The 9,503-nt window shown below is 39.5% G+C and overlaps 1 pseudogene across 1 annotated transcript; it reads left to right on the forward strand.

The window, feature by feature from the left end:
- The first annotated feature begins 404 nt into the window (after positions 1–404).
- On the forward strand, positions 405–4,351 carry LOC143606978 (protein PAT1 homolog; annotated as a pseudogene). Its single transcript, XR_013148852.1, has 4 exons — positions 405–606; positions 876–1,019; positions 1,231–1,275; positions 1,838–4,351. The product of XR_013148852.1 is annotated as a protein PAT1 homolog (transcript).
- Positions 4,352–9,503: the final 5,152 nt, after the last annotated feature.

Here is a 9,503-nt window from a genome sequence, read left to right on the forward strand (position 1 = left end):
ATCTGTAACGCAATTGGCAGTTTCCGAAACCCTCTCTCAACCTCCTTCATGTCGTCGGTTCGCTCATATCCGCCATCTTTAGAAGATTAATCCATCTACAGGTGGTTTAAAGAATCAGAGATCACCGGAAGCCGATTTAAATCATGTATTACACCATCAGTGTAATTAATTCTTGTTAAAATATTATCATACCAATAATAATAATTTAATCAAAATGGTTCTTATTTGGAGCCGATCTACAATCGTTGAAAATCAGTCAAGGCTCTTTCCGTTGGACCTTTATAAACCACTTTCATTTTATTTTATTTTATTTTATGCTCCAACAAATCCTAATATATCTTCTTCATCTTCTTCTTCACAAACCCTAACATACATACATATATCAATCTAGGGTTTCGTTTACTCCAGTTATTTCTTAATTAACCACATCTATCGTCATCTAGGCTTTATATATTATTCACAATTCGGATTCTTCTTCATCAATTTCTGTATTTCGTTTCCAATTTCTTCTGGATTCACAGTAGACGAGTTGTAATATGGATAGATTCGGAGGCGGTGGAGTTCACAATCCGGATCCTAATCAGCAGCTTCATTCCAATTCATCAGGTATATATATATACACATATATATTACTACGCTTATTGTTCGATTTGAAATCTAGGGTTTAGACTGTGTTGAGGCTGTATAGATCTAGTTTTCATCTGTTTCATTTGAATTTTTGATTCATGTTTAAGTTATAGAATTGTGATGTGAATTTGTGATACTGATTAGTGTTAGATTTAGCTACAGTTTGGATAATTATTTTTTTATTTTTTTCTAGTATGTATATGTGAGGCAGTGGTGTTTGACTTGAAGTTATGAATTTTGCTATGCAGGCGGTGCGTTGTTTGATGCGTCACAGTATGCGTTTTTTCGGTAATCAAGTTCTCGAAGAAGTTGAGTTGGGAGGTCTGGAGGATGACGGTGAGCTTTCGGAAGCTAAGTTTGAGGAGGAAGAGTTTCTTTTGGAGCAAGAAGAGGTATACATTTGAATATTCTGTTAGAGCTTCATGCTCGTGTCTCAATTTCATTGTCTCATTTCTGGTTTAAAAGACTTGCCTGATGCAATTGTTTAATTTTGAGAGAAAATTTTCTATATTTACGCACTTGATTTGTTTGTAACATGCCTTAAAATATGTGGATATTGGGGACTGTGTGAACATGTGAAATGATATTATTTTTATGTTTCAGGTTGTGTTTCCAGGAATCAATGATCTTTCGACCTCATTTTCAAAGGTTAGCTTCACTGCTATGATGGTTATTGATAAGAATCTGTCATTTTAATTTTACGGTCTTTGCTCTAGCAGGATGGGGTAAATAATTCTTAAAATCTAGCATTTCAAGTCTGGTTTCTTTATATTAAATTTAAACAGAACAAAGTTTTTGGGAATTTTTGTTACTTGTTAAATTCAAATGTCTCTCAATCTCAAAGGTGCAAATTTATTACTGTCTTCTTTATGTAAATATGCCAATAGGTAACTGAAACTTGATACTGTTGGACCGTGACATGGAGGGAGCTAGCTCTATTACTTTCTATATCCATCATGTTTATGTAGTTTTAATTAAATCTTTAATTTTTATTTTTAGTGATTGTATTACTGCTGTAATGAACTGGTCATATAAAGAAGTAATTATATCAAAAATTCAAAATAAAGTAGCATTGAATCTTTAATTCTTATTTGTAGGGTGACAATCTTTTTTCACTTATTCTGTAAAGTCTATAAATTATTTCTAGAAGGTTACCGTCACGTGTTTTTATGACTCATCTGATGTTTTGGTTTTTTATATCTTTCTGCAGCTCAACAAAGATGCCATGGGATCAAGTGTCGGAGATTTTGGTGATTGTGGATCCAGAGAAAGTCAATACACCAACTGGGTGCTTGATCAAGATAATTTTGAATCAGAAAGCGGCCAACAAACCAATAAATGGTCAAACTCTCCATTTCCTCTTCAAGATCCCTCAACGCTTCTTCAAAGAACACCATCCTATGAAGACCAATATCTTCACAGAACATCATCATACCCTGAGCAACACCAGCCGCACAAACTTAACCAACACCTAATAGATGAATCAAAGAATCTCCATAGAACATCATCGTACCCTGAGCAACATCAACCACACAGCCTTAACCAACACCTGATGGATGAATCTAAGAATCTCCATAGAACATCGTCTTACCCTGAACAGCAGCAACACCAGCATCCTAGTCAGCATTTGCATCTCTCTAGTGAACCCGTTCCTGTTCCCAAATCATCTTTCATCCCATACCCCTCTCTAGGTGGCAGCGGGTCCCCCCAGTTTTCATTAAATCATCAAACACGTCATGTTAACCCTCCGTTTCATGCCAACGGGCCCCACATGGGACCTACGTTTTCAACTATATCTCCACAGGTTCAGATGGGTGGGATGCCATACGGGTCGCCTCTTGGCGGGAATTTGAATTTGCCTCAGTTTCGTCCTCCTGCTCCAGCCCTCAACAACCGGATACAAAACCAATTTGGCGGAAATTTGCCTGATCTTTCAAACGGTTTGATGCAACAACATTTTACTCACAATTTGCAGCCTCAACAACACAGAATGCACCATCAATTTCAGCCTCCATTTGGTGGCCAATTAACCGGGTTGCAGCCACTAATGAACCACCGTCCACCTATGATGAATAATTTGGAACCCCTTGGGATGGGTTCACGAGATTTGAGACCCAATTCTTTGCCCAGAGGTAGACCGGGCCAGGGCCCAGGCCCAAGATATTTCCAATCGGGCTTTGACACCAGCGGATGGCCACAGTTCAAATCAAAATATATGACACCATCTGAGATTGAGAACATTCTCAGAATGCAACTTGCTGCTACACACAGTAACGATCCATATGTGGACGATTATTATCACCAAGCTTGCTTAGCTAACAAATCTAGTGGTGCAAAATTAAGACACCATTTTTGCCCGACCCAGTTAAGGGATTGCACAACCCAAGCCCGTGCCGCTAACGAACCACACGCGTTTCTTCAAGTTGATGCTTTGGGTCGGGTTCTTTCTCTTCTATACGTCGTCCCCGCCCGCTTCTTGAAGTTGACACGCCAAAGTCAACTGCTGGCGGGTCCACTGATCAGAAAACGCTGGACAAACCATTGGAACAGGAACCTCTGCTTGCAGCTAGAGTTGCAATTGAAGACGGTGTGTGTCTTCTTCTCGATGTTGATGATATCGATCGTTTTCTACAGTTCAATAAGCTTCCGGATGGTGGGGCCCAGTTAAGGCAAAGGCGGCAAGTTCTTCTTGAAGGTTTAGCAACATCACTTCAGCTTGTTGACCTGTTAGGCAAGAACAGTGATATGATTGACTCAGGTTCAAAGGACGATCTCATCTTTTTACGGTTGGTTTCTCTTCCAAAGGGTCGGAAGCTTCTCTCAAGTTACCTCAAACATCTTGACCCGGGAAGCGAGCTGACTCGTATAGTTTGCATGGCAATTTTCCGTCATTTAAGGTTTATATTTGGATCTCTTCCGGTTGATCCACAATCAGCTGAAACTTTTAATAATCTTGTAATTAGCGTTTCGTCCTCAGTGCGCGGAATGGAGCTTAGATCACTGGCTACCTGTCTGGCATCTGTGGTTTGTTCTACAGAGCAACCGCCACTTCGTCCTGTTGGAAGTCCTGCAGGTGACGGGGCTTCTGTTTTGTTAAAATCAGTACTAGAAAGAGGAACCGAGCTTTTAACCGATCCAAATGCTGCGGCAAACTGTAGCCCTGCAAATCGGGCTTTATGGCAGGCGTCTTTTGATTCCTTTTTTGCGCTTCTCACTAGATACTGTGTTAGTAAATATGAGGGTGTTGTCCAGTCGTTTCTGAGTCAGGGGCGTGACATGGCGGTTATCGGGTCAGATGCTGCAAAAGCTATCAGTGTAGAAATGCCTGTTGAGCTCTTGCGGGCCAGCCTTCCTCATACGAATGAAAAGCAGAAGAAGGTGTTATTGGAATTTGCTCAACGGTCGATGCCTGTTAATCAGGCATAATGAAGTTTATATGAAAAGAGTTATTACATGATGATGGGCTGACTGAAGAATAAGATAAAAGCAATGATAGAAAGTAAGTTTGCTTCTTTTATTATTACAACCTTTACATGTTTTTATGTCTTTTGTGTTTTATGATGAAACTTAGTTGTGAACTTGGTGGAAATTGGAGCTTATTTTGTTGCTCTAATGTGATGTAGTAATGAGGATTTAGAAGGTTACGAATGTGTATAGGGCTGGCCATTGATATTCAAGGAGATGGGAGCCTGCAAAGTTTTTGAATGAATCCTCTTTTTGTTTTTATAGTTTTAGTACTTATTATATGTTTATTTTGCATATGACGTTTTACTTTTAACCGCAGTCAGATGATTGTTTTGGTTTCTTAATTTGTACTGTTGTTTGGATGTGTGTGTATGGAGCGTGATAGGAACAAAGGTCAATAGATGATGTATAGCATCCACAATTAGAGGTGCACAAATCGGGTTCACCTTGAAAACCCGAACCGGTTCGGAACCGGTTTTTTTTCACACCGGGTAGAAAATGAAACCGGTTCCAGTCAGGAACCGGTTCGGTTCCCGACCCGAACCGATGCCCAGAAATGCAAACTTTTAGGAACCGGGTAGGTTGGAACCGGAACCGGTTTTTACGTAAAAACCGGTTCCACTGGTTTTTTTTGAAATTTAAACATTATAGCCGTTAGGAACCGGTTCCAACGGCTATATAGCCGTTTTTGACCGTTGGAACCGGTTTTTTTAACTATAAATAGGTTATCTTCTTTCTATAAATAGCAAGGTTTGTTTGTGTACTTGTTAAACCACTCCCAAAACTATAAAACACACTCCAAACCACAATTAACCTTAAACCGACAACAAATGGCAACCAATGATGACGTTGTTATGGTGATCGAAACAACAAGATGCCCCGATGTTTGGGTTCATTACGATTTGTGTCTCATGACCGACTCACATGAGTTGGCACGTTGCAAATATTGCTCGAAGTTTCTTAAAGCAGCGTCCAACTCGACATTACGAAAACATACGAATAAGTATTGTCGAGAGAAAAGAAGATTGGAAGCTAAAAAAACGGAAGTGGGAGAGTCGTCCGGCTCTACAACCCAAAAATAAGTATTCCCGGATTAAAACGACGGACTTTGTTTTTTATGTTTTAGTTGTTATGTTTAGTATCGTTTATGTTTCAATAATGTTTGTAATAGTTATTTTTTAGATGAATAAAATGTTCGTCGTTATTAAAAAAGTAACAAACAATTAATCATGAGTAACAAAAGTAATTATAATAAAACAAATCAAAACTAAATATTAGTTGAACAAGTTACAAATAATTTTACCAAAACAAATAATTACAACGCTTCTTCGTCTTCACCCTCGTCTTCGTTATCGGAAGAAACCCTGTCCTCCGCCTCCTCATCATGAATATGACGCTCTATTGGTATTTCGTCTTCAAAGTTCGCCTTGTGTTGTACACGATCCACCGCATCCAAATGGTCCTTTAGGCAAATGCAAACCTCTAGAGACTCGGGAGTTAGTTTTGTTCTTCGCATAGATAACACCCTCCCACTAAGAGAAAAAACCGATTCGGAAGCAACCGATGAGGCTTGTACGGCAAGCAAATCACGAGCCATGGCGGATAGAATGGGAAATTCGTTTTATTTACCTTTCCACCAAGCCAACAAATCAATATTGCGAATTTCGTCGACCGTTGCGCCCTCAACATAGTTTGCTCCACTATATCGACCAAGTTCGCTACTTGGTGTGTTTCCTCTTTGCCTCTTAGATGCCGATTCACGAATCCCATTCATCAAGTTTATAAGTGGGTCATTGCACGGCCTACCAGTTGTTTTTTTTCACAAAAGACGATCTCGTGCTTGGACCATACATTTGAAAATAATGGTCATAAAGGTCTTGAAGGTTTTTGTTGAACTTGTCCTTCGCTTCTGTCGACAACTTCGGGTCAATCTCGTGCATACCTAAGTTGTCGAATATTTCCTCAATCGTTGTTTCAACCCCATTAACATTCCAATAGGGGTTTAATGCGGCGGCACAAGTAAAGACCGGCGTTTGATTTCAAAATATTTTATGAACTTTTCTTTCATCACCACAACAATATTTTCGAAGAGTTTGTTCTTCTCCGCAAAGCTTTTAAAAACACAAGACATATAGTACAATTCTTGCAAAACCCAACAACTAGTAGGGTAATAGACTCCCGATAATTTTGTTGTTGACTTTTTGAACACATCAAGATACTCCAACAAATAACCGACTTGGACCCAAACACTTTCCGGAAACATATCGGCCTCGCGTTCTTCAACAAGATTGTTATGAAAAGCTTGTAAAGTTTGGCGTTGGGCAAAAGCACACTTTAACATATGACAAGTTGAGTTCCAACGGGTTGGAACGTCCCAATTCGGCCCCAAATACTTTCTTTCAACCGACTTGCAATAGTTCTTATATTTAAGATGTCTTCTTTTACCACTTTTGAAGACATCTTGTAACATAAGTCTAAAGTATTTTAAATCATCACAAATGTGTTCATTGTCAAGACCTATTTGAACAACCAAGTTGATGATATGTGCAACACATCGGACATGAAAAAAATCCCCGAAACAAGGTGGTGAATATTTAATGATAAATTTTTCAGCCGCCTTAGTATTGTTTGAAGCGTTGTCAAACGAAATCGAAAATATTTTATTTCTCAAGTTGTAAGTCGTTATAACTTCATCAAGTAATTCAAACAATTTTTCGGCGGTATGTGGGAACGGGAAGTTTTCAAAAGCGATGGTGCGTTTCATCAATTGCCATGTCACCGGATCAACCCAATGAGCGGTGACACATATGTATGATTCGGGCAACCCGTGTGGTGCCGACCAAACATCGGTAGTTAAACTAACCATGGCTTCTAAAGAATGAAAAGACTCGATTAACTCTTTTTTAGCACACTCCCACAACCTGATACAATGACGTCTTAAGGTAGTACGACTTACATGTGTGTATCTCGGTTGTAGAGTTTCGCGAATCAACAACGTCAACTCCGGGTCATCAAAGTGGTTAAACGGCAAACCTCGTTGAATAACGAACTTTGCCATTCTATCTTGAACTTGAGTCGTGTTGTAACGAAATAGTGTACCATCTTTACCCAAGTCAATTTGATCGGTCGCGCCAATCCCTTTCAACGCCTTGCAATATGGCTTCTCGATGTGCTTTCTCAAAGTAGAGTTGGAATCGTGCTTTAATATTGAACCACATAGTTTGCAACGAGCCTTTTGATAACCTTCGTCATCCACAATCAAATCCCAATTCTTCCATATGTCTTGGTTGCGGTTATGGTTGACTACCGTAACAACCCTTGGGTCCTCCGTAACAGGAACGGGGGCAACAAAAACACTCTTCTTAGCCTTGTTGTTAGTTTTTTTGATGGGTGCCATAATAATATTTAGTTGGATGGTCGGGTAAAGGAACGAGTTTGCTAAAGGAGTAGTATTGTAGTTTGTTTTTGAGTTTGGTGGTGAAACAAGTAATGGAAACAAGTTATATATAGTTTGGTGGTGCCATAATAATATTTACCGTTGGAACCGGTTCCAACGGATCTCATCATCATCATCATCATCGTACTCAGTATATCCCACCAATAGCAAAGCTATGGTAGGGTCTGAGGAGGGTAAGATGTAGGCAGCCTTACCTCTACCCCATAGGGATAGAGAGGCTGCTTCCGGTGAGACCCCCGGCTCGATAGTAGTTTTGCATCAAGCCTTGGACATAAGGCACATAGCACTCAATCATCGGGACACCGGCTGATCGGTGCATGTACCCTTATCTTTCAGCTATCAACGCCACTACATGATGCCTGATTAACCGTCCGTCACTTTTAACGTTATTTTCACGAGATTAGTAAAATAACGTCAAAATTAGTGCAATTTCACTTTTGCCCACCCGAGGGTTCACACATATATACATCATATGTGCGCACCGCAAGCAGGGCTAATTTTCCAACGGATCTATTGTCTCAAAAACCGGTTCCAACGGCTATATTACCGTTGGAACCGGCTAATTGGTGTCTAAAAAAACCGGTTCCAACGGCTATATTACCGTTGGAACCGGTTCCAACGGCTAGTTTGACTTTTGTTTGACCCTTCAAAAAAACCCGTCGGAACCGGTTATTCCGGGTACGAACCAAACCGGTTCCAATTAAGAACCGGGTAGGAACCGGGTTGGAACTGGTACTGACATACAAATAGGAGAACCGGGTACGATTTTCGGGTACAAAAATACCCAAACCGGGTATTGTTCCAACCGGGTTGGAACTGGAACCGGTTCCGGTTCGGTTCCACCGGTTCGGTTCTGGAACCGGTTTTTTTGTGCACGTCTATCCACAATAGGCTGGTTTTGGGCGTTTTTGGTTTGGTTAAGAATGCAAGTTATCGAACAATGTTTCGTTATTTAGAGCATCTTTCATGCACATTCCACTTCAAATTTTAAAAATGTGTCACGCTATCTAGTTATAAAAAATTTACTTGTGTTTTTATCACAAATTTACTTTCTAATATATTGCTATTCAAAATAATTTGTTCTAAGCATATGCTTTAGAACTTAGCTAGACAATTTTCAATTGTGTCATGTTAGCTACTCAAGTTTTAGAACTTAGCTAGACAATTTTCAAAATATGTTGCAAGTCGATGTATAAAATCTGTTGTCTATAAATATTCGTTTTCCTCATCATCATCCGAGCGCTTATATATATGGTATACTTCACCCGCTTAAATAAATACAATATACTTGGTACACGAACCTGTTCAAACAGATGGTTCATGTCCGGCTTGACCTGTTTATAAACAGGTGGCTCTTAGACTATACATTCTTAATTGGCCTTATATGATATTCTTTGTGGCCTTAATGTTCCGGCTTTAGTTGATATAAGGGGATGGATCTTGCAAAAATTTATCTTATGATGAAGTAAATCCCAAGTTCTTAACCATTGATTACAAAGATCAATGGTGCATGTTACAAGATGGCATTTTAGTAAATATTTAGAAGTTTTAACCATATTCTAATTGCTTGAAAGGGCATACTTGTAATTGTTGTGTAGCTAACAAAAAGGAACGTCTTTTGTATCCCTGATTTCACTCTGTAATTCTTACACACAGCTCGAGGTATCTGAATTTCTTGCCATATCCAACTAATACACAAAATCTAATCAATTAAACACCTACATAAAGCTCGAGGCGCGACATCCTCTTCTCCTATCTAACTGATTCACACAATGAGTCAATTGACCTCAAGTCATTCCAATAATTTTAGTATAAGAATTAAGCTGGGTTCAATCAAATCTAGGGCCCTGGTTTTGAAGGCGAATTTGGGGGGAGGGGGGGGGGGGTTCTCGGGTGCTAGTGTAATCGAGCCTTACACAAAGCGTTGAAGGTATGTTCAGCAATTGTAGTTTTT

This window comes from Bidens hawaiensis, unplaced genomic scaffold (genome assembly GCF_021521415.1).
Source record: "Bidens hawaiensis isolate Kalapana, Puna unplaced genomic scaffold, B.hawaiensis_p1.1 tig00078687_1, whole genome shotgun sequence".
NCBI classification, from domain to species: Eukaryota; Viridiplantae; Streptophyta; class Magnoliopsida; order Asterales; family Asteraceae; genus Bidens; species Bidens hawaiensis.